This window comes from Ornithorhynchus anatinus, chromosome 1, assembly GCF_004115215.2.
Source record: "Ornithorhynchus anatinus isolate Pmale09 chromosome 1, mOrnAna1.pri.v4, whole genome shotgun sequence".
In the NCBI taxonomy this organism is placed as follows: Eukaryota; Metazoa; Chordata; class Mammalia; order Monotremata; family Ornithorhynchidae; genus Ornithorhynchus; species Ornithorhynchus anatinus.
Genome location: NC_041728.1, coordinates 152,076,030 through 152,102,246, shown reverse-complemented (window position 1 = coordinate 152,102,246; position 26,217 = coordinate 152,076,030). Strand labels below are relative to the sequence as shown.

The 26,217-nt window shown below is 43.9% G+C and overlaps 1 non-coding gene across 1 annotated transcript; it reads left to right on the top strand.

Annotated features, from left to right (window-relative positions):
• Positions 1–23,644: 23,644 nt before the first annotated feature.
• LOC114817298 lies at positions 23,645–23,786 on the top strand. The gene has a single exon (XR_003765162.1). It is a non-coding gene; the product is annotated as a small nucleolar RNA SNORA7 (small nucleolar RNA).
• Positions 23,787–26,217: the final 2,431 nt, after the last annotated feature.

Genomic DNA, 26,217 nt, shown 5'->3' with positions numbered 1-26,217 from the left:
GCCGTCCCCCGGTCTCGCCTCTGCCACCGTCGACCCCCGGGCCACGTCCTCCCGCGGTCCCGGAACGCCCTCCTTCCTCACCTCCGCCAAACTGATTCTCTTCCCCTCTTCAAAACCCTACTTAAAACTCACCTCCTCTGAGAGGCCTTCCCAGACTGAGCTCCTCTTCTCCCTCTACTCCCTCTACCACCCCCCTTCACCTCTCCGCAGCTTAACCCTCTTTTCCCCCCATCTCCCTCTGCTCCTCCCTCTCTCCCTTCCCATCCCCTCAGCACTGTACTCGTCTGCTCAACTGTATATATTTTCATTACCAGAGAAGCAGCGTGGCTCAGAGAAGCAGCGTGGCTCAGTGGAAAGAGCCCGGGCTTTGGAGTCAGAGTTCATGGGTTCGAATCCCGGCTCGGCCACTTGTCTGCTGTGTGACTTTGGGCAAGTCACTTAACTTCTCTGTGCCTCAGTTCCCTCATCTGTAAAATGGGGATTAAGACTGTGAGCTCCACGTGGGACAACCTGATTCCCCTGTGTCTACCCCAGCGCTTAGAACAGTGCTCGGCACCTAGTAAGCGCTTAACAAATACCAACATTATTATTATTATTATTATTTTGTTAATGAAATGTACATCGCCTCGATTCTATTTAGTTGCCATTGTTTTTACGAGATGTTCTTCCCCTCGACTCTATTTATTGCCATTGTTCTCGTCTGTCCGTCTCCCCCGATTGGACTGTAAGCCCGTCAAACGGCAGGGACCGTCTCTATCTGTTGCCGACTTGTTCATTCCAAGCTCTTAGTACAGTGCTCTGCACATAGTAAGCGCTCAATAAATACTATTGAATGAATGAATGAATACTACTCTCTGTTGTAACTTCTACCAGCTCCTGTGATCTTATTCTGTAAATTCTGTCAGCTCCTTTCAGGCAGGGAATTTGTGTGTTTGCAATTGAGTGCTTAGTTCAGTGAATTAGCACTCAGTAGGTACTTAAAAGCTGACTGTTCCATGCACAGTGTCTTCATGTAGTGGCTGAGTGATATTGGCAGGACTGCCTGACTGGAAATTCAGAAGGCTGTGTGGGAGAACCATGCATCCCTTTATCAATCAATCAATCACTCATATTTATTGAGCACTTACAGAAGCTCCCGAGGATGTCTGTCCAAGTCAGGTGGGGTTGCTGCATGTTGGTTGCCATTCCAGCTAGTGATCTTGTTTCCTGGGTAACAATTGTCCCCTGAGTCCATGTTATTCTCTACTTCTCCACTCCTGGTTGGAGAGAAGCTTCTGGAAATGGGCTGGAGAAAGGGATTTTTTTCCTTTTCTGTGTCTAGAAAGTGTACAAGAGGATTTAATTTCATAACCCATCAATTTTCATTAAAGGGATTTTTCAGGGACCTGGAGAGATAGGATTATAATTTCCCTGATAAGGAAAAAGCCCCCTGGTGGGTAAATACCTTGCCTAAGGTCACACAGCCAGTCAGTGGAAGACCTGGAAATAGAACTCAGATCTCCCACCTTGTAGCCACCTGTTAAGAGAACCAGCGTGACCTAGTGGAAAGAGCATGGGCTTGGGAGTCAGAGGATGTTGGTTTTAATCCCGACTCTGCCACATGTCTACTTTGTGACCTTGGGAAGGTCACTTAACTTCTCTGTGCCTCATTTACCTCATCTGTAAAATGGGATTAAGACTGTGAGCCCTATGTGGGACAGGGGCTGTGTCCAATCTGAATACCTTGTATCTACCCCAGCGCTTAGAACAGTGCTTGACACATAGTAAGCACTTCACAAATCGACAATTATTATTATTTTCTCTAGGACATTTTGCCCAAAAATATGGGTGCAGGGGAAAACCAGAATGTAATTCATTTAGGAGTTTTATTCTCTTCTTCTCAGATAATCGATGAAGTTATACAGCATTGCTCAGACCAGTGACTCTATGATAATAATAATAATTAATAATAATTGTGGTATTTGTTAAGCGTTCACTATGTGCCAAGCACTGTTCTTTGTTAGTGAGAGCTTTTTCTTCTAGGTGCTTTGCCATAATCTTAAGAGACGCTTGCTGGCTAGCTCTTTTTTCCCAAAGAATGCCTGTGTGAGTTAATTCATTCAATAGTATTTATTGAGCACTTACTATGTGCAAAGCACTGTACTAAGCGCTTGGAGTTTACCACTATATCATTATAGTATATATTATATCATTACCACTATATATACATTCATTAGAATGTAATTTTAAATCCTCTGGGTTGCCCTTCTCTTACATTCCTTGTCCGTTTGGTTCAGAAAGGTGAGGGTTGAACCGGATTTAATCATATTTTTCCCAGAATGGTTTAAGTCTATTGCCAAATCAGATGGAAATTTTGGGTTTCATTTGCTAGCAGCTGGGGACACCTGGATTACCTCCTGCCATAAGATGTTGAACTTTACTGGAAAAAGTGAGGTCAATTCTAGCCCTTGAAATATTTGGAGAATTGGCATCAAGGTGTATTGGTTGGCCTGAATCAACTGGTTAATTTGCTAGTGTAGCCCGAGTGCAGCCTTGGCTTACAAAAAATAGCTATGGTACAGTTTGAAAATTGTACAACGTTTGACTTCAGAATGTTTTCCCCTACTCCCTCCCTACCCACACCCCAACCTTTACTACAAGATTCCAGAGTGAGTGATTCTTGAGGCAAGTTTTGTCAGTCAAGTGTATATATATTGAGCTCTTACTGCGTGCAGAGCATTGTACTAAGCGCTTGGGAGAGTACACTATAACAGTATAACAGGCACATTTCCTGCCGACAATGAGAAACCAGATTCACTGGTTGAATCTGAAAGGGGAGCTTTTTTGTTTTGTTTTTTTTCAGGGGGATAGACATTTCCTGCAGGGGAAATATTCACTTTTGATTCGGATCTGCACGAGACCCAACACTTCTTCAGAATGGAGCCAGCGAGCCCCATCTCTTCTCCTTCAAATGCCACTGAGTCATTCCCGAGACACACCCTCTTCAGCACGTACCATCCATAGAGTATTCTTGGTAAAGCAGCGTGGCGCAGTGGAAAGAGCATGGGCTTTGGAGTCAGGGCTCATGAGTTCGAATCCCAGCTCTGCTACTTGTCAGCTGTGTGACTGTGGGCAAGTCACTTAACTTCTCTGTGCCTCAGTTCCCTCATCTGTAAAATGGGGATTAAGACTGTGAGCCCCGCGTGGGACAACCTGATTCCCCTGTGTTTACCCCAGTGCTTAGAACAGTGCTCTGCACATAGTAAGCGCTTAACAAATACCAACATTATTATTATTATTAGAATTGGTTTACCATTTGCTTCTTCCGCACAGTAAAAGTTTGAGTCTCTGCCATTGTCTTTATCAACGTTTTGATCACTTGATCATCCACCTTTGAATCTTTCCCATGCCGCTGCTGCCCAGCACAGATGAATCGGCTTTGTCTGATATTTTGGCTTGGACCTTTCCATTGTGGGTAGCCCTATATAGTATAGCTCTAAGCTTAATCATTGTATGCAAACTCTCCTGCCACGATAAGGAATCAATTCATAGAGGAGAGCGAATCCTGTACAGGGAAGAAAAATGCTAATTTTTCTATGTGAGCCAGAATCTGCCTCAAGAAGCCTACATTGTTCCACCTGCCTTATTGACAGTCTGCACCGAGGTTTGGCCACTTTCCTCACCCTGGCTTTGAATCTCGTGCTTGTGACCAACTGGGCCAATAACTTCGGTCTGGCCAGACACCCTTTTCTTTGATCTTTTCCTTCTTTTCTCCCTTTCTATTTTGGTCAGTACTTTTATCTCATGCAAGCGAGGCCACTGGCTGACTCTATACTTCAGTCTTAGTTAATGGTCAGTTTCATCTAAAAATAATTTTTTTTTAATCCTGGATCCTAAAGAGTTTGGATAATTTACCCAGCCTACATGACTGCAAACAGGCTTTTTTTTTTGAACAAATAAAGCATATAGTTGTGTTTACTAGCTTTGATACACTTAAAACATTTCTTCGAAAATCTCTTCTTTTAACTAGTGGAGTCTGCAGTGAATAGAGGCTTCCAAGCAAAAGGATTGGCCAACAGTGAGTTTCACCCAATCAAATTTCCAGCCTCTCTAGATCTTGTAGGTAAACAATGCGGAGAAGGAAAACTGAATTTTGTTGAACAGTGCTTTGTGGTTTGGAAATCATAGTTGTCCAAAACAGAACTCCTCTCCTTCCCACCCAACCCCTGTCTTCCCCTTGTCTTTCCCATCACTGTAGACAACACTACTATCTTTCCTTCTTTTCTCCCTTTCTCTTTTGGACAGTACTTTTATCTCATACAAGCGAGGCCATTGGCTGATTTTATGCTTCATTCTCAATTAATTGTCACTTTATCTAAAAATTTTTTTTATCTTATTAAGGTCTTGCAAGCCTGTAACCTTGGCATTAGCCTCGTCTGATCTCTCTCATTCAACCCACATATCCAACCTGATACCAAATCCAGTCGGTTCTACCTTTTCAACATTGCTAAAATCATCCATCCATCCATCCATCCATCCATCCATCCATCCATCCATCCATCCATCCATCCATCCATCCATCCATCCACCCATCCACCCATCAAAACTGCTAATGTATCCTTACTTGACTACTGCACCAGCCTACTTGTTTATCTCCCTGCCCCCTGCCTTTCATCACTCCGGTGCTTCATTCTCTCTGCTGCCTGGATCATTTTTCTAAAAAAAAATTCAGTGCACATCACCCTCCTCCTCAAGAATCTCCAGGGGTTGCCCATTCATCTTCACATCAAACAGAAACTCCTTACCAATGGCTTTCAATTACCTCATCAGCTTTTCCAGCAGTGAAAAGACTAGTGAACAGACCAGGAGCCTGGGAGTAAGAAGGATCTGGGTTCTAATCCTGTCTCTTCCATTTGCCTTCTGTGAGACCTTGGGCAAGTCACCTAACTTCTCTGTGTCTCGGCTACCTCATCTGTAAAAGGGAGATTAAGATTGTGAGCCCCATGTGGCACAGTGACTGTGTCCAACCAGGTAGCTTGCGTAGTGTGTGTGGCACATAGCAAGCACTTTTTGAAAAGCCACTTGGCCTAGTGGATAGAGCAAGGGTCTGGGAGTCAGAAGGCCATGGGTTCTAATTCCAACTCTGCCACTTGTCTGCTGTGTGACCTTGGGCAAGTCACTTACCTTCTCTGGGCCTCAGTTACCTCATCTGTAAAATGGGGATTGAGACTGTGAGTCGCACATGAGATAGGGACCCTGTCCAATTCGATATTGCTGTATCCTCCCCAGTACAGTGCCTGTGATGTAGGAAATGCTTAGCAAATACCACATTTCTTCTTCTCTTATTATTATTATCTTACCCTGCTGATTTCCTACTACAGTTCAGTCTGTACACTTTGATCCCTAAGTTCGACTTACTCACTGTACCTCAATTTTGCCTAATTCACCACTGACCCCTTGCCTTTGTCCTCCCTCTGACTTGGAATTCCTACTTTATATCAAACAGTCCACCACTCTCCCCACCTTCAAAGCCTTATTAATATCATATCTTCTCCAAGAGGCCTTCCCCTATTAACCCCTCATTTTCTCTCTCCCTTCCACATCACCTGGATCTGTTCTCTTTAAGCACTTGATATTCACCCCACCCTCATCCCCAAAGCACTTATGTATATATAGCTGTCTCTTCCAAATTCTTCGGTCTCCCCCTCTGCTTTGAGAGCCCTTTGAGGCAGAGAACTTGTCTGCCAATTGCATTGCATTGTACTCTCCCAAGCACTTGGAACAGTACTCTGCACACAGAAAATCGCTCAATAAATGCCACTGATTGATCAGTTGATTGAATGGTAACTAACCCAAACTAACCCCCTCCACCTGTGCTTCGGACTCCATTCCCGCTCACCTTATAAAAACTATCGCCCGTTCCCTCCTCCCCTCCTTAACTTCTATTTTTAACCACTCACTCTCCAATGGCTTCTTCCCCTCTTCCTTCAAACATGCCTATGTCTCCCCAATCCTAAAAAAACCCTCTCTCGACCCCACTTCCCCTTCCAGTTATCATCCTATCTCCCTCCTACCCTTCCTTTCCAAACTCCTAGAACATATCATCTACACTCGCTGCCTTGAATTCCTCAACTCCAACTCTCTCCTGGACCCCATGCAATCTGAATTCAGTCCCCTCCATTCCACCAAAACTGCCCTCTCAAAGGTCACCCATGACCTCCTTGTCAAATACAACGGCTCCTACTCTATCCTAATCCTCCTCGACCTCTCAGGTGCCTTTGACACTATCAACCATCCCCTTCTCCACATTTTATCTCACCTTGGCTTCATGGACTCCATCCTCTCCTGGTTCTCCTCATCTTTCTGGCCGTTCATTCTCGGTCTCATTCGCGGGATCCTCCTCCCCCTCCCATCCTCTAACTGTAGGGCTTCTTCAAGGGTCAGTTCTTGGCCCTCTTCTGTACTCCATCTGTACTCACTCCCTTGGTGAACTCATTTGCTCCCACGGCTTCAACTATCATCTCTACGCCGCACCTCCTTCCCTGTTCTCTCCCCCTCCCTCCAGGCTCATATCTCTTCTTGCCTCCAGGACAACTCCATTTGAATATCTGCCTAAAACTCAACATGTCTAAAACTGAGCTCCTTATCTTCTCTCCCAAACCCTGCCCTCTCCCTGACTTCCCTGTCACTGTGGACGGCACGACCTTCCTTTCCGTCTCTCAAGTCCGCAACCTTGGTGTCATCCTCGACTCAGCTCTCTCATTCACCCCTCACATCCAATCTGTCACCAACGCCTGCCGGTGTCACCTTCATAATATAGCAAGATCCGCCCTTCCCTCTCCATCCAAACTGCTATCGTGCTGGTACAAGCTCTCATAATATCCCGATTGGATTATTGTGTCAATCTCCTCTTGGATCTCCCTTCCTCCTGTCTCTCCCCACTCCACTTTATTCTTCATTCCGCTTCTTGGATCATCTTCCTACAGAAACACTCTGGGCATGTCACTCCCCTCCTCAAAAACCTCCAGTAGTTGCCTGTCAACCTTCGAATGAAGGAAAAACTCCTCACTCTTGGCTTCAAAGGTCTCCATCACCTTGCCCCCTCCTACCTCACCTCCATTGTCTCTTTCTAATGACCACCCTGTTCACTCTGCTCCTCTGCCGCTCACCTCCTTGCTGTCCCCCGTTCGCACCTATCCTGCCATCGACTCCTGGCTCACGTCCTACCACTATCCTAGAATGTCCTCCCTCCTCACATCAGCCAAACTAACTCTCTTCCCCTTTTCAGAGCCCTATTGAGAGCTCACCTCCTCCAGGAGGCCTTCCCAGACTGAACTCCCCCCCACCCTCTGCTCTTCCCCCTTCTCCTCCCCTTAGCACTGTGCTCATTTGTATATATTATTACCCTATTTATTTTGTTAATAAGGTGTATATCTCCTTGATTCTATTTATCTTGATGTTGTTGTTTTTGTTTTGTTCTGTTTTGCTTTGCTGTCTGTCTCACCCATTTAGACTGTGAGCCTGCCTTTGGGCAGGGATTGTCTCCATCTGTTGCCGAATTGTACATTCCAAGTGCTTAGTACAGTGCTCTGCACATAGTAAGTTCTCAATAAATACTATTGAATGAATGAATGAGTATGTGCATTGGAGAGAAAGGAGACAAAGATGATGCCAAGATTTAGGGATTTTGAAACAAAGAGGGTGATGGTGTTGTCAACAGTGATGGGAAAATCAGCAGGGAGAAGAGGCTTGGCCCGGAAGATGAGATCAGTTTTAAAGATGTTTTGTCATAGATTGTTCTGAGACCCTTGTACCTTAAATCCCAAATAAATTGGAGTAAAATTGTATAATAAAATTGAGTAAAATAGAGAGAAACAGGTGGATGTTTAATTGTTAGTGTTTGGTTTTACCATCTGTGGGCCACAAATCTTAGTGTGTTACTTTATCTAAAAAGCTTGGATAGGTAAGGAATTTGGATCATTTCAGAGAAATTTTGATGAGGAGAAGCAGTCTCTCAGAACACCTCGAGCAGGAGGTAAAACCTGATTAAAGGGATTGCAAAGATTCTAATCATTTTGGAATCAAAGCCGAAAGTAAAGCAATTTGCAAATGCTATAGTCAGTGTGGCTGGTTTAATATACTGGTGTCTTGATGAGTTAATTCTTCTGCTTCATGAGGTTATGAATATAAATCCCAGAGCTGCTTGCTTGGCTGTAATTTCCAATTACCATTCTGTCTGTGAATTTCTAGGTCACGAAGAAATGCTTCTCCCAGTTTTGTGCATATCCCTTCAAGGGAGAAAGCGAAGATGTAAATTGGTAGGGGTGGTGGTGGGAAGGTTACATTTGAATTCTACGGAACAGATATCATGTCTGCACCAGGGGACTAGCATGGCAGTTTGAAAAGAATTAAAGGAATCTGAGCAGCTATCCCTTAGTGCTAATTGGCCATTGAAATCCCTACTCTTTTCAGTCCAGTGGAAAGGGGATTTTTCTTTCTTTAATTGCAATCCAGCCTGGTTCGTTAGGAGACGCTTGGTGAAAATATGAAGAACAAGCATCCAAGTTCAGGCTATGACTTCTCGGTGGACTTCCTGATTGGCAGGGGAGCCTGTGCACAAGAAAAGGGATACTCAAAAGTTCTGGGCTTATGGCCTTCCATTTTGCTCCCCTCTACAGCTTCCCATCATTGATTCTTGGGTCTATCCTGAAGCTGAGGGACAGGTACCCAGGGAGGGAGAGAAATGTGGGAGGAGGGGAATGGAAAGGATTGAAATGCTGTCAGGGTTGTGTGTAGACATCAGGTGTTGGTCTAGTGGGTAATAATAATAATTAAGGTATTTGTTAAGCACTTACCATGTGCTAAGCTCTAGGGTGGGTACAAGCAAATCGGGTTGGACAAAGTCCTATTCCATGTGGGGCTAACAGTCTCAATCTCCATTTTACAGATGAGGGAATTGAGGCACAAAGAAGTGAAGTGACTTGCCCAAGGTCATACAGCAGACAAGTAACAGAAGTGGAATTAGAACCCATGACCTTCTGACTCCCAGGCCCATGGTCTATCCAGTCTACCATGCTCAGAAGAATCTGTCCTTGACCCCAACCACCCATCCCCAGATGTATCGCCTTGCCATTATTATCCTTATCCCTATGCTATGTGCCTGCTGTGTGACCTTGGGCAAGACACTTCTCTGGTCCTCAATTACCTCATCTGTAAAATTGGGATTAAGAGTGTGAGCCCTATGTGGGATAGGGACTGGGTTCAACCCAATTTGCTTGTATCCACCCCAGTGCTTATAACAGGGCCTGGCACAGAATAAGTGCTTAAAAAATACCACAATTATGATGATGATGATGATTTTGGAGTGGACTCAGAAGTGGGGTGATGGTATGTGTCACCCCACAATGTCTAGAAATCTCACATATCACGTTAGACAAGTTTACCCTCTATAGCAACAGATTGAAGTGGTAATTTCAAATGAAGTTTTTCCTTGGGGAAAAATACAAATTATAGAAATAAACATAGAGTAACTGAGATGATCAATCAACTCAATCAATGATACTTATTGAGCATTTACCTTGTGCAGAGCACTGTACTAAGTGCTTGGGAGAATAAAATACAATAGGGTTGGTAGACACAATTTGAGCTCACAAGGAGCTTACATTGTAATTGGGAGACAGGCATTAGCATAAATTACAGATAGAGAACAGAAGCACAGTATAAGGATATTTATTCATTCAATCATATTTACTGACCACTTACTGTGTGCAGAGCACTGTACTAAGCACTTGGAAAGTACATGGACATAAATGCTAAAGAGTTGGGAGAGGGGGCAAAAAATACTCAAACAGTCAAGATCCGAGTGCGTAGGTGATACAAAATGAAGGCAGAGAGGGGAAATGAGGGCTCAGTCAGGGAATGCCTCTTGGAGGAGATGTGATTTAAGTAGCATAGAGTGATTTGAAGATGGGAAGAGTGGTGGTTTGTCAGATATAAAGAGGAGGGGAGTTTTAGACTTAAAGGAAGGATGTGGGCAAAGGGTTGGCCGCAAAACTGATGCAATTGATGTATAGTGAGTAGGTTGGTGTTAGAGGAGTGAAGTGTGAGAATTGGGTTGTAGTAGGAAAGACGAGAAGAAAGGTAGGGAGCAAGATGATCGAGTGATTTAAAACCCATGGTAAGGAGTTTTGTATGATGCGGAAGTAGAGGGACAACCACTGGAAATTCCTGAGGAGTGGGGAAACATGGAATGAAAGGTTTTGTAGAAAAATGATCCAGGCAGCATAGTGTAATATGGACTGTAGTGGAGAGAGGCAGGAGGCAGGGAGATCAGCAAGCAGGCTGATGCAGTAATCTAGGAGGAATAGGATAAGTACTTTGATTAACATGGTAGCATTTTGGATTCAGAAGACAGGGCAGATTTTAGTGATGCTGTGAAGGATGAACTGACAGGATATGGTGACATATTGCATATGTGGGTGGAATGAGAGAGACAGGGAGGATAGTGGTGTTGTGTACAGTGATGGGAAAGTGAGGGGGAGGACAGCATTTGGGTGGGAAGATAAGGAGTTTGGACATGATAAATTTGAGATGTTAGTGGGACATCCAAGTAATAATAATAATAACGTTGGTATTTGTTAAGCACTTACTATGTGCAGAGCGTTGTTCTAAGCGCTGGGGTAGATACAGGGTAATCAAGTTGTCCCACGTGAGGCTCACAGTCTTAATCCCCGTTTTACAGATGAGGGAACTGAGGCACAGAGAAGTTAAGTGACTTGCCCACAGTCACACAGCTGCCAAGTGGCAGATCTGGGATTCGAACCCATGACCTCTGGCTCCCAAGCCCGTGCTCTTTCCACTGAGTCACGCTGCTTCTCCTAAAGGCAGGTGGAAATGTGAGACTGCAGAGAAGGAGAGATCAGGGCTGGAGATGGAAGTCTGGGAATGATCTATGTAGTGATGGTAGTTGAAGCCATGGAAGCATATGAATTCTTCAAGGGACTGGGTGTAGATGGAGAATAGAAAGGGATGCAGAGCTGAGCCTTGAGGAACTCCCACAATTAGAAGGTGGGAGTCAGAGAAGGTGCCTCCAAAAGAGAATGACAATGAGTGGCCAGAGAGAAAGGAGGAGAAGCAGAGAACATTGTCAGTGAAGCCAAGGTGAGATTTTCCAAAAGGGGGTGATCCACACTGTCAGAGTCAGCTGAGGCATAGAGGAGGATTAGGATGGAGTAGAGACTTTTGGATTTGGCAAGGCTACCATGCTAATCCAAACACGTATCCTATCACGTCTTGATTACAGTATCAGCCTCCTTGTTGACCTCCCTGCCTCCCCACTACAGTCCATACTTCACTCTGCTGCCCAGATGATTTTTCAACAGAAACGTTCAGGCCATGTTTCCCCACTCCTCAAGAACCTCCACTGGTTGCCCATCCACCTCCAAATCAAACAGAAATCATTTACCATCGGCCCTTGATCCCTCCTACCTCAGATCACTACTCTCCTACTACAACCCAGACCAAACACTTCACTTCTCTAATGCCAACCTACTCAGTGTACTTCGATTTCAACTATCTTGTCACCAACCACTAGCCTCCATCCTGCCTGGAACAAACTCCCTCCTCAAACCCAACAGACAATTACACTCTCCCCGTTTCAAAGTCTTATTGAAGGCCTTCCCTGACCAAGTCCTCATTTCCTTTTTTTCCCCATTCCCTTCTTATGTCGCCCATATTTGCTCTCTTTATTCACCCCTCCTTTCAGCCCCACAGCACTTATGTACATATATGTAATTTATTTATGTTAATGTCTGTCTCCCCCTCTAGATTGCAAGTTCCTTACAGGCAGGGAACGTGTCTGTTACATTATTATATTTTACTCTCCCAAGCTCTTAGTACAGTACTCTGCACACAGTAAGCACTCAGTAAATAAGATTGATCGAATGGAAGTCGTCATTGGCTTTAGAAAGGGCAGTGTCCGTGGAGTGGAAAGAGTGGAAGTCAGAATGGAGGGAAATCAATTAATCAATCATTTATTGTGTGCTTCCTATGTGCAGAGCACTATATTAATCACTTCGGAGAATACAATATAACAATATAGCAGAGTTGGTAGATAAGTTACCAGCCCACAACTCGCTTACAGTCTAGCGACAACTGTCCCGTTGATTAATTCAAGTGGCTCTGCTGCTTCACTGGATTCATGGAATCACAATAAGAACTTCTGAAACGGCAATTCTTTTACCTTCCATTATTATTCCAACTGCTTTCCCTAGTGCACGCCTAGAATACTAGTACAAAGACCTAAAGGTTTAAGCAGATAAACCTTTGGCGAGTCTAAAGTAATAGTGGAAGCCAAACGATCGATGCAATTGACTATTATAATCTCTCAGCAGATTCAGGAATTATCAGGCTTCAAAAATTCTGAATAGAAAATCCTCACAGAAAGGCGAAGCCTCCCGGTGCCAGTCCCCTCTGACTGTTCGCCCTGAGGCGGCTGCTTCCCTTGCTTTCCATCAGAAGGCAGCTCCAGCCTCACTTCAGAAATAATGGTCGTAGATTTTCTGGTATTGGGTGAAATGGGTGTAGCGATAGGAGACCGTCTAGCACTGCAAACGCTTGTAAAGGCAATCAAAAATCATATTTAATGCATGGTTACTGGGAGCAGAGTACTGTATTATGTGCCTGGGACAGTACAACACAACAATATGACAGACATATTCTGTACTCACAGTGAGCTTACAGTCTAGAGGGGGAACAGACATTAATATAAACAAATAAATTACAGATTGTACATAGGTGCCTATGGGACTGGGGGCAGAAGTGAATAAAGGGAACAAGTCAGGGTGATGCAGAAAGGAGAGGAAGAAAAGGAAATGAGGGTTTAGTCAGGGAAGGTCTCTTCGAGGAGATGTGCCTTCAATAAGGCTTTGAAGGTTGGGAGGCTAATTGTCTTTTGGTTATGAAGAGGGAGGACATTCCAGACCAGAGGCAGGACAAAGGTGAGAGGTAAATAGAAAATATAAATAAGATAGATAAGCTCAAGGTACAGTGAGTAGTAGGTTGGCATTAGAGGAGCTAAGTGAGTGGGCTGGGTTGTAATAGGAGAATGGAGAGGTGAGGTAGGAGGGGACAAGGTGATTGAATGTTTTAAAGCTGATGATAAGGAGTTTCTGTTTGATGTGGAGGTGGAGGAGGGTAAACACTTGAGGTTCTTGAGGCAAGTCCCTCTGACTGGACTTCCTGAAGTGGCAGCTTCTCTTGCTTCCTATCAGAAGCCAGGCCTAACTTCACTTCAGAAGCAATGGTCATACATTTTCTGGTGTTGGACGAGATGGATGTAGCAATAGAAGACCGTTGGACGAGATGGATGTAGCAATAGAAGACCGTCTTTCACCACACAAAAAATTGTCAAGTTGAGGCCATCCAGTGCAAGTTCCTTCTGACCTTTCAACCTGAGGTGGCTGCATCTTTTGTCTCCTGTCAGAAGCTGGCCTCAGCTACACTTCAGAAGTAATGCATCATGGCTTAGTGGAAAGAGCACAGGCTTGGGAGTCAGAGGTCATATGGGTTCTAATCCCGACTCCACCACTTGTCAGCTGTGTGACATTGGGCAAGTCACTTCACTTCTCTGTGCCTCAGTTACTTCATCTGTAAAATGGGGATTAAGACTGTGAGCCCCATGTGGGACAACCTGATTACCTTGTGTCTACCCCAGGTCTTAGAACAGTGTTTGGCACATAGTAAGTGCTTAGTAAATGCCATCATCATTATTATTATTAATGATTATAGATTTTCTGGTGTCGGGTGAGATGAGTGTAGCAAGGAGACCATCTCACACTGCAAGAACTTATGGCTTAGTGGTTTAGTGGATAGAACACGGACATGGGAGTCCGTGATTCAAGGACCTTGATTCTAATTCTAGCTCTACCACATGTCTGCTGTGAGACCTTGGGCAAGTCACTTACTTTCTTTGGGTCTCAGTTACCTCATCGGTAAAATGTGGATGAAGAGTTCAGTTCTTGGTCCCCTTCTATTCTCCATCTACACTCACTCATTTGGAAACTCATTTACTCCCACAGCTTCAACTATAATCTCCATAGGGATGACACCCAAATCTATATCTCCTCCCCTGTTCTCTCTCCCTCCCTCCAGGGTCGCATCTCCTCCTGGCTTTAGGACATCTCCTGTTGGATATGAGCCCGTTATTGGGCAGGGATTGTCTCTATCTGTTGCCGAACTGTACATTCCAAGCGCTTAGTACAGTGCTCAATAAATACTATTGAATGAATGGATGTCCTCCTACCACCTCAAACTCAACATGTCCAAGACAGAACTCCTTTTCTTCCCTCCCAACCTCTTGTCTTCTCTTGAACTTTCCTGTCACTGTAGATGGCACAACCATCCTTCCTGTCTTACAAGCCCATAACCTTGGTGTCATTCTTGACTCGGCTTTCTTATTCACCCCACATATCCAATCCATCACCACATCTTGCTGGTCTCACCTTCAGAACATCGCCAAGATCCGCCCTTTCCTCTCCATCCAAACTGCTAGCATGTTAGCAGTTTGGATGGAGAGGAAAGGGTGGATCTTGGCGATGTTCTGAAGGTGAGACCAGCAGGATGTGGTGACAGATTAGATATGTGGGGTGAATGAAACTGGAAATCTCCTCTTAAGATACTGTAAAGGAAGGGAGAGTTGAAGAGGGGCAAGAGGAGGGTGGGACTGGAGAAATGCAGGAGAGATCATTACTGATGGTTTCAATTTTTTCAATGGAAAATGTGGTCAGGTCACTAGGGATAAGAAATGGAGGGACAAGGGATTTGAGGAAGGAGTTAAAAGTTTGAGACACCTGGTGTGAGCAATTGACCAGAGAATCAATAAGGATGGAGAATTATTGTTGCCTGGTGGAAGAGAGGGCACAGTTAAAACAGCTGAAGCTGATTTCCACCAAAAGCCCTCTGTGGTTTGTGTCAAGAAGTAGAGGAAGAGCACTGTGGAGGTGATCCAGAGCAGCAGGTTTGTGGCATAAGATCATCAGAGATCATCAGAGGTACTGGGGCATGAGGCAGTTGAGTTCAGGGAAGAGGGAGGAGCTGAGGTTTTTGATATGTGTGTCAAGAAAAAGATAGATTTGAGTGGGAAGGCTAAATGGGAATGACTGGAAAATTAGAGGAGTTGGAGAGATTGAAGATCTCTTGGGGGGAACAGGACAGGTTGTGGGGAGGGGCTATTTGGCAGAGAAGGGAGGTGAGGAGAAGGTTGTGGTCCGTTAGAGGGATTTCAGAGATGATGAAGGTAGAGATTGTACAGTGAGGAGAGATTATGAGATCGAGTGTGTGTCCAAGTTACTGTACATATCTGTGATTAATTTATATTAATGTCTGTCTCTCCCGCTAAAGTGTAAGTTCACTGTAGGCAGGGAACATATCTACCAACTCTGTACTGTACCAAGCACTTAATACAGTCCTTATGCACATATCCATTACTTATCTGTATGAATGCCTGTCTCTCCATCTAAACTGTAAGCTCACTGTGGACAGGGAAGATATCTATGACCTCAGTTATAGTGTACTCTCCCAAGCATTTAGTACAGAGTGCTGAACACAGTAAGCAGTCAAATACCATTTATAGGTGATGGGATGGAGCAGCAGGCTGGTGAAGTTGAAGGAAAATGAAGTGGTCAGGGGAAAGGTATTGAGAAAGGTTCATGTTTATATAGAAGTCTGTGTGGATCAATATAGGGATGGAGGAAGGGAAAAGGAATGTGAGTAAATGAGCAGAATGGTTCAGAAAGCTGGAAGTAGAAACTGGGGGTCGGGGCAGAAAATGACAAACTGCACTTGAAGTTGATGGTAGAGGTGGATGATGTGGGTTTTGAAGGAAGGCGAGGGATGAGTGTTGTGATGCTGCAAAAGTGACACTGCAGAACAAGGAGGAAGCCAACACCTCCCCCTTTCCCTCTGAGTCTGAGAGAGTGGGAGAAGTTGAGAAGCCTCTCGGAAAGGCATGGGTGATGGTGTCCTCATGGGAGAGCCAGGCTTTGGTGTTGGCAAGGAGGAGCAATGATTAGGTCAGGAACAGGTCAAGGATGAAGAGAAGTTTTTCTGTGAGTGATTTTTCACCGGCCACCCTTGGCTGGTGCTGTGGGGTAGAGGAGGGGAGAGGGTATGGTGTGAAAGGTGGGATATGGTAAGGTCAGAGTTTTATGGGATTTAAGAAACATCTGGAAACATTGCAGCTTAATCTGGTGTTTTCTGTGCTTAGTAGTTGGACTAGCTGCAGGTCCTCCAAGTGGATGGGAAAGAACATACCTGGTTACCAAGAAGTGGCTTGGCCTAGCAGAAAGAGCATGGGCCTGGGAGTTAGAGGACCTGGGTTCCTACCATGGCTCTGCCACCTGTCTGCTGTTTGGCCTTGGGTAAATCATAACTTTTCTCTGTGACTCAGTTCCCTCATCTGCAATATGGAGAATCAATTCTTGTTCTCCCTTCTATTTAGACTGTGAGCCCCATTTGGGACCTGATTATCTTGTATCTACCCCAGTGCTTAGTACAGAATTTGGTACCCAATGTGGCTTAAATACAGCAGTTATTATTATTAGAAGCTGGGTGAGAGCTGAGGAAAAGGGTTAAATCCAACCTGATTTAACTTGAATCTACCCCAGTTCTTGGTACAGGGCTTGACACATAGTAATAATTTAACAAATACCACAACTAATAATGCTATTTGTTAAGCACTTACTATGTGCAAGGCAGTGTATTAGGTGTTGGGGTGTATATAAGCAAATTGGGTTGGACACAGTCTCTGTCTCTGTCCCACATGGGGCTTACAGTCTCAATCCCCACTTTACAGATGAGGTAACTGAGGCCTAAAGAAGTGACTTGCCTAAGGTTACACAGCAGACAAGTAGCAGGGCTGGTATCAGGACCCATGACCTTCTCCTAGTCCCATTATCTATTTACTACACCATGCTGCTTCTGTCAAAAGTCCACTACACCATCTGTAAAAAGTCCATATTTCAGATGAGGAAACTGAGGCACAGAGAAGTTAAGTGACTTGCCCACAGTCACAAAGCTGACAAGTGGCAGAGCTGGGATTCGAACTCATGACCTCTGACTCCAAAGCCCAGACTCTTTCCACTGAGCCACGCTGCTCAAATGGCAGAGCGGGAATTAGAACCCACATTCTGTGACCTTCAGGTCCATATTTTTTCTACTAGGGCACACTGCTTAAACAATTTAAGGGAATATAAAAATTGAGAGTCAATTCCATACAAAGGGGACTCAACCAACATGGAACAAGAGCGTCACTTATCGCTTCAGCTCCCTAAAGCATTTTACTGCAGAATTACCTTCTGCAGTTATTATATTAATAATTACAGTGTTTGTTAAACGCTTAATATGTGCCAAGCACTGTTCTAAGCTCTGGGGTAGATACAAGCTAATCAGGTCATCCCACATGGGGCTCACAGCCTTAATCTCCATTTTACAGATGATGTAACTGAGGCACAGAGAAGTTAAGTGGTTTGCCCAAGGTCACCCAGCAGACAAGTGGCGGAGCTGGAATTAGAACCGTGTCATCTGACTCCCCAGCCTGTGCTCTTCCCACTAAGCTATATGTTAGGGAGCTCTTTGAGAGTAAATTGGAGAATGGTGACGTAAGCAGGCAACTGTTGACATATGGAAATGCCAGACTCAGCTGGCCTGTGTTCTCCACTGTGGAATACAGGCCCTGATATGTGTAGAGTGGAAGCAGGGTGAGCTACAGTGAAGAAATGTCTGCTTCTCCACTTCAGCACCTCAATGAGGGAGTTCTCTGTGTCCTTGCAGGCAGCTGGTGATGTGTCTGATGTCAGATATCCCTGGGCCAGCCGACCAGGGCTCTGTGTAGTGGCTGGCTTTCAGCCCTGGTTGCTCAGGAGTGAGTTCTCAGTGTCAGTCTCGGTGTTTCAGTGCAGGCAGTGGTTCCAATGTCCAATATCCCTTGGCCTGTTGATAGAGGCCCAGTGCTCCGGGAAATGGGAGGTTCTTGACCCCTGACACAGAGTTTGAAAATGGCAGGATTGTAATCGTTCAAGGAAGAAGTCAGACAGACTGTGGCCTTGTGATAAGAGCACGGGCCTGGGAGTTAGAGGACCTGGGTTTTAATTCCAGCTCAGCCATTTTGTGTCACCTGGGGCAAATCACTTCACTTCTCTCTGACTCAGCTCATTTATAAAATTAAAAAAAAGGAGATTACATTCTACTCCCTCTGACTTAATTGGTCAGTTTCATGTAGGATATGGGCTTTGTTCAATCTCTCCCCACTTGAGTCTGTACTTCACTCTGCTGCCTGGATTAACTTCTCTGTGCCTCAGTTACCTCATTTGTAAAATGGGGATTAAGACTGTGAGCCCCACGTGGGACATCCTGATTCCCCTGTGTCTATCCCAGCGCTTAGAAGAGTGCTCAGCACATAGTAAGCGCTTAACAAATACCAACATTATTATTATTATTATTACCTTTCTACAGAAATGCTCTGGGCATGTCCACTCCCTCCTCAAAAATCTCCAGTGGTTGCCTATCAACTTTCGTATGAAGCAAAAACTCCTCACTATTGGCTTCAAGGCTCTCCATCACCTTGCCCCCTCTTACCTCACTTCCCTTCTCTCCTTCTACAGCCCAGCCCACACACTCCGCTCCTCTGTTGCTAACCTCCTCGCTGACCTCGTTCTTGCCTTTCCCACCGTCGACCCCTGACCCATGTCCTACCCACGTCCTCCTCACATACTTCCCCCCTTCAAAGCCCTACTGAAAGCTCCTCTCCTCCAGGAGGCCTTCCCAGACTGAGACCCCCTTTTCCTCTACTCCTCCTCCCCTCCCCATTGCCCCGACTCCCTCCCTCTGCTCTACTCACGTCCCCACCCCATAGCACTTGTGTATGTATAAACATATTTATTATTCTAATTAAATTAATGTTTATATCTATAATTCTATTTATTTATATTGACTGATGCCAGTCTACTTATTTTGCTTTGTTTTGTTGTTTGTTTCCCCCCTTCTAGACTGTGAGCCCATTGTTGGGTAGCGATTGTCTCTATCTGTTGCCGAATTGTACCGTCCAAGTGCTTACTACAGTGCTCTGCACACAGTAAGTGCTCAATAAATATGATTGAGTGATTACAGTGCCTGGCACATAGTAAACACTTAATAAGTATCATTTATAAAAATGGAGGAAAGCATAGCCCTATGTCTACACAACACAGAGAGAGTAGTGGCTTTTATTGAGTGCCTATGTAGTGCAGTACTCTGTACTAGGTGTTTGGGAAGTGACACAAGGAGTTTAACAAGGGAGACTAACAAAAATATTTATAACACCATCAAAATGTATCAAGAGGCTGTTTAGTAAGTCTGATTATGCTCAGCTGAATGTGAGACCTTAAAAAGGGATTGTAAAATTGGTGCTAGCATATTCCTATCTCCCAAGGGACCTCAGTTCAACAGGTGAAGAACATCACTGTAGTTCATTAATGAAGGTGTTTTGAAAGCACAGACATAAGAGGACATACAGATGATTTGGAACATCAGCCCAGTGTGCTATGGATGAGCCAACCAACTCTTAAACGACACATTCTACACCAGCAGATACCTCGGGAATCCTTTACAGACAAGGATTTGCTTTGGCAACATGAGGTGAAGGCAACTACTGTCCAAGGAAATTTCAATTGGTGTTCAAGTGATAAAGTGAAAGAAAAATCCCACTGAAGGCCTTTAGAGAAGGGCTCTGACCATCCTTCTATCAGTGACATCACCATCCGCTTCCCAGGGAGTTTCATCAGCATCACCTATGAGTCGTTCTCAACCACCAATACTAGAAAGGGATCACCAACAACGAGGTGCAGGGGTGGAGATAGTTTACCTGAATTGAAGCATATGGTGCAGAGAATAGGCAGCTGGAAGATTCTTAATGGCTGCTGCCACTAAAGCCGTAACGATCATGCTCCTGCTGCGTAAATATGTGTGCCTCCCTTCCGACTTTCTGTAAGCTTTTGTTTACCTTCCCAGCTGCTGTGTGGGCCTGTTTAGTCCAGATGGTAGAAGAAAATCCCCAATGAGGGAAATTAAACTCACCAATATTAACCTGAGTTTCTGCAGGTAAGGGAATGTAGCCTTCCTCCCTGACAGGAGAAGAGAGCCTCGGGGAGGGGAGGCGGGGGCAGGTAGGGATGGGGCATGCCCAGCCCTAGAACAGAATGCAGGAAGGTATTAAATGGAGTGTTGAATAGGTCTTTGAATGTCTGGGACCTGTGAATTATTCAGTTGCTGCTTGTACATTTATTTATACACACACACACCGCCCCCATTTGATTTATGGTTCCTTGGAAAAGCTGAGCAAAAGGTTGTGTGCCTTCTCATTTTTATAAATAGGTGGAGATTTTCCCCCCATTTTAAAAGCAAAGAAAGTGAGTTTCCCCAGCTCATCTCCTCAGATTATGGTGTTTAGCAGTGTGGTGCAATGGATAGAGCACCGATCTGGGAATCAGAAGGTTATGGGTTTTAATCCTGACTCTGCCACTTGTTTGCTGTGTGACCTTGGGAAAATCACTTCACTTCTCTGGGTCTCAGTTTCCTCATCTGTAAATGAGGATTAAGACTGTGAGCTCCAAGTGGAACAGGGACTGTGTCCAACCTGATTTGTTTGTATCCACCCCAGTGGTGAGTACAGTGTCTGGCACAGAATAAGGGCTTAACAAATACCAGAAATTATTACTAAGGATTTACTATGGAAAGTGTCTACTAATTCTGTTGTATTGCCTTATCCCAAGCACTTAGTACAGTGCTTTGCATATAGTAAGCACTCAAATACCGCTGATTGCTGAACAATATGCTAAGCAATGGGGTAGGTACAGTATAATTAGGTCAAATGCGGTCCCTATCTCATGGGAAGCTCACTAAGTAGGGGTAGATACAAAGAAAGCAATAACATAGTATCAAGTCCAATAGGCAACAGAGTAAATTAAGTGAAATTAAAATGTTCAAGTAAAGAGCAGTTCTTGGAGAGTTTACTCAGATTCTTCCTTGTTGAGGGAAATGATCCTTAGTTACAGATAACAGAGCTTAAAAAGTACCAATGTTTGATAACTAAAAACCCGGATGTTTTAAGTTTGATGATCAGTGGTATTTATTGATCCCTTCATGTGTGTAGAACACTGGAAAAAGTGCTTGGTAGAGAGCAACAGAATAAGTAAAGGGAGCATAGCCTAATGGAAAGAACAAGGAGTCAGAGGACATAGGTTCTGATCTTGGCTCTACCACTTACCTGCTGTGTAGCAAGTTTATTTCTCTGTGCCTCAGTTTTGTTTCCTGTAAAATGAGGATTAAATACCAGTTCTTCATCCCCAGTAAACTCTGAGTCCCACATGGGATAGGGACTGTATGTGGCTTTCTCATCATATATCTACCACAGTACTTGGCTCATAGTATGCCATTAGAAAATATCATAACTCTTATTTGACACGATCCCTGTTGTGCTCCTTGGAAGAAGAACATAAGTTCAGGGGATTTCTAGGTCTTTTATGGTGAATGAAAAATTAAGTGGTTCCACTTTACTTTCATTTCTCCAATCCCTAGTCTCTCCTTCTTTCTCCAACTGTGCAACTCTAGGTGTAACAAAACATCTTTTCCAAGCCTAAGTCTTGTAAATCACATGATTTAATATAGAGTGTTAATGTGGGGACAGCTGGAATATGATCCTATAGGGAAAGTGGCATGGACTAATGGAAAAAAAAAAACCTAGGGGTAAGAAGACCTGGGTTCTAATTCTGCCTCTGCCACTTGTCTGCTGTATGACCTTGGGCAAGTCACTTCATTTCTCTGGGCTTCCGGTCCTTTATTTGTAAAATGGGGACTCAGAACTTCTGTTCCTTTCTACTTAGTCAGTGAGCCCCACTTGGGCCAGTCTGATCTGCATGTCTGATCTGCATATAGTGTATCTACTCCAGTGCTTAGTCTGATGCTTGGCACTTAAATGCTATATAATAATAATGTTGGTATTTAAGCGCTTACTATGTGCAGAGCACTGTTCTAAGCGCTGGGGTAGATCCAGGGTAATCAGGTTGTCCCATGCGAGGCTCACAGTTAATCGCCATTTTACAGATGCGGTAACTGAGGCCCAGAGAAGTGAAGTGACTTGCCCACAGTCACACAGCTGACAAGTGGCAGAGCCGGTAGTCGAACTCATGACCTCTGACTCCAAAGCCCAGGCTCTTTCCACTGAGCCACGTGTGTATACATGTAAATACATATATAAAAATGGAATAACAGCATTAATTTTAGTTGTTTTTGTTCTCAGAATCTCTTCGCTGCTGTTCTGCACACTGTAAGTGTTCATAAATACAATTGACTTCATAGAGATTTTATGACTACATTTCTTAACCTTGAACATTTTGCCTTTATTAAATGAGGTCTGCCTCCAGAAACCTTCCTTTTTCTACTATAAATTAAGGGAAATGAAGTGAAACTAATCAGTCAAACCACAGTCACATGATTTTGTGAGTCCCACAGATAAGCTTATTTTCTGAAATCAACCAATTAATTGTGAAACAAGAAACATTTAAAAAAGATGGAATAAAGATAGCAGTTCCAGTAACCAACTTTTTGACATTTTTCTGTCCCCTAATCATATTGTACTACTCTTCAAAATAATCAAAGCATCATCAATGACCTAATAAATCATCTGAGAACACCACACACACTTTATTTCTAGCTAGATTTGTACAACTAAGAAAGCAAGAAATAGGTTGGTTTTTATCTAGAAACTTTTCAGTGGTAGATAAGCATCTCTAAGAATCCAGTTACTGGCACTAGGAGGGTTTTTAGTCCAATCTTGGTTCATGGCTGGGTCAGGACATACAGTTATCAATGACCTAAACCTGATCCACACTCAACTATTGAAATTCCTGACCCACTCACCTCTAAGAATAAATACAATGAAAAGCCTTGAGAGTAGAGTCATAGGGAGGAATCTGTCAAACACCTGTATTTATTTATTAGGATTTTCCAGTACTTAGTAGAGAATCAGACTACAGAAAAGCTAGAAATCCAGTCTGCTCATTTAAGGCTATGAAATAAATTCAAATTTTAGGACCCAAGAAGAGTTGCATTGGTGGAATTTGATTTTTTTTTTTTTGGAGTATGGGTTTTTGTCTCATGATATTTGTTAAATGCTTTCTATGTCCATGTCCCAGAAGGGGCTTGTGGTCTCACTCCCCATTTTACAGATGGGTAATAGGCACAGAGAAATTAAGTGACCTGCCCAAGGTCACATAGACAATCGGCAGAGCCTGAATTAGAACCCAGGCCCATGCTGTACATACTAGGCTGTGGGTTTTTCTCTCTTTTGCCTTGAAACTGGGCCTTACCAGTTTGAAAAGGCATGGGCCAATTAATCAGTGGAATTTACTGACCATATATAGAGTACACTCCATATATAGAGCACTGTACTAAGATCTTGAGAAAGGGCAACAGAAACCAGATAAATACTCTACCCTCAAGGTATTTACAATCTAATGGGGAAGACTGACAAAAATGATTTACAAATAGTGGGAGCAGGGAGTGGAACAAAGATGAAATGACTGAATAATTGAATATGCAAATAAATTGAATACACATACGTAGTGAGGAGTGGCTCTTCTCAGGATTACAACTGGAGAGTTTCAGGTACTCTTCCAGTCTTGGCTAGGGGAGGGAGAGGAAGTCAAGCAGAGGCAAACCCCTTCCATTCCTAGCTGGAGCAGTGGCTAGCGAGTGGAAGGGAAGCTGCTACAGGTCAAAACTCACCTGTGCTGGGCAGCAGTGGCGTGGGAGAGAGTCGAGGGTGGAGACTCAAGTTTACTGCGTGGAAGAAGGCAGTCATAATCCAATTCTGTATTTTTACCAAGATAACTATGGAAACACTACCAGAGCGATTGCAGATGGAGAGTGGGACGTTCTGGGAGAGATGTGTCCATGGAGTCGCTATGGGTCGGAGATGACTCTACAGAATTCATTCATTCAATCGTATGTATTGTGCACTTACCATGGACAGAGTGCTGTACTAAGAGCTTGGGAAAGTACAATACAACAATAAACAGACACATTCCCTGCCCACAATGAGCTTACAGCATAAGGAAAGACAAGCGAGGAGTGGAATAAAATTCCATCTCTGAATGTGCTGTATTTTGGGAGTCAGCCTTTGGTGAGGGTTCTCTGCTCTGAGAACATCCAATCAGAAGTTTAATGAAGGTTGGTGTGGGAAACACAAAGAAGGAACGATGAAACTACACTTCCCAGAAACCGAAAAGAGGCTACCACACTTTTGTGCAACAGAAATAGGTTGTCCTGGATGGAGTCAAACCACCGGAGGTCTCTTTGGAGTGGCGTGGAGACAAAATCTCTCTCTCCTTTCCTGGCTCTGGCAAGGTGAGGCCATTGTCCTCCAGCTCTTAGAAGCAAGTTCCTGAAGGTAAGAGGTCTCTTTTACCTAACTAAGTTTATAGGAAAGCAGGCCAGAGAAGTCAGGATTGGTTGATCTATTTTGCGGTTTTCTGATTCAAATCAGTGTTTTTTTTTTTCCATTTGAATTTCCATTTTGTGATTGAAATATTATTTGTTAGCAAATACGTTAAGTTAAAGCTTTGCAACTATTCAAAGGACCAATCAGCCTTCTCTTTTGTATTCTGTCCATGTTTCACATCCTCTTTATTTCTTTTGAATGTCTGTGTTGGTGAAGGGCTCCTTTTATTTTTTCTAGGTTCTTTAGGAAGGTGGCCTGAAGTCACAGACTTGAATGAGCCTAATAGTCAAGGGTGATTGATAGGTTGAGGTGACTGGGATGTTGTGAATCCATCATGGAAGACTTCCAGGAGGAGGTGGGATTTATGAGCGGGTTTTGAATATAGGAGAACTGTGAAGCAGCAAAACTGTAGCAGAGGGGGTGGGAATCCGTCTCTTATTGCAGACCGAAGAGCAGTCTCAATGTATTAGTTTGGCTTCTGTTGCCTAAGGGCTTAATCTTCAACCACCTCTAAATTTTGGAAAGCAGCATGGTCTAGTGGAAAGAACAAGGCCTAAGGCTCTGCCACCTGCCTACTGTGTGACCTTGGGCAAGGCATTTAACTTCGCTGTGTCTGTTACCTCATCTGTAAAATGGGAATTAAGCCTGTGAGCCCCATGTGGGACAGTGACTGTTTCTGACCTGGGTCCAATCTTGTACCTACCTCAATGTTTAGAAGAGTGCTTGGCACATAGTGCTTATCAAGTACTATAAGTATTATTATTAAGTGCTTAGTATAGTGCTTTGCAGAGAGTAAGCGCTCAATAAATTTGATTGAATACGAATTATTATATTGCAGCCTGAGTTTAGCTTGGATCCAGGTGATGTGGCAGTCCGTGTTTAGCTTGATTCTAGGTAAGGCTTACAGCAGAATTCTCCATCATGGCTGGCTCCAAATCTACAAGGAAATTCAGATTTTTTAAGTAGTATTTCTTTAAGTGCTTACTGTGTGTCAGACACTATATTAATAGTTTGGGTAGATACAAACTAATCACATTGGACACAATCCCTGTCCCATCCAGTTCCCCTGACTCCCAGCCCCATGCATTTTCTATTAGGCCACTTTGCTTCTTGTTTCCTTTTCTGTTTTTCCTCAATTTTTTTCAACTTCATTGGCAGCTGGAAGGTCAATTCCTTAACCCCTGCTTTTTTAATGGTATTTGTTAAGGGCTTACTATGTGTCAAGGACTGCACTAAGCACTGGTATACATACAAACTAATGAGGTTGGACAAAGTCTGTATCCTACATGGTGCTCAGAGCCTTTAATCCCCATTTTACAGATGGGATGACAGTGCCACAGAGAAGTGAAGTGACTTGCCAAAGGTCATAATCCAGCAGACAAATGGCAGAGCAGGGATTAGAACCCAGGTCCACTAACTCCCAGGCCTGTATTCGATCTACTAGGCCATGTACTTCTCAACCTTTGAGATAAGAGATCAGTTTGCCCATAGAGGTGGGAGGAAGGGTAGCCTCTTTGTCAAACTCGGAGTGATTAGGGTTCATTCATTCATTTAATAGTATTTATTGAGCGCTTACTATGTAGCAGAGCACTGTACTAAGAGCTTGGAATGTACAAATCGGTAACAGATAGAGACAGTCCCTGCCCTTTGACAGGCTTACAGTCTAATCGGGGGAGACAAACAAAAAAAAATAGCAATAAATAGAA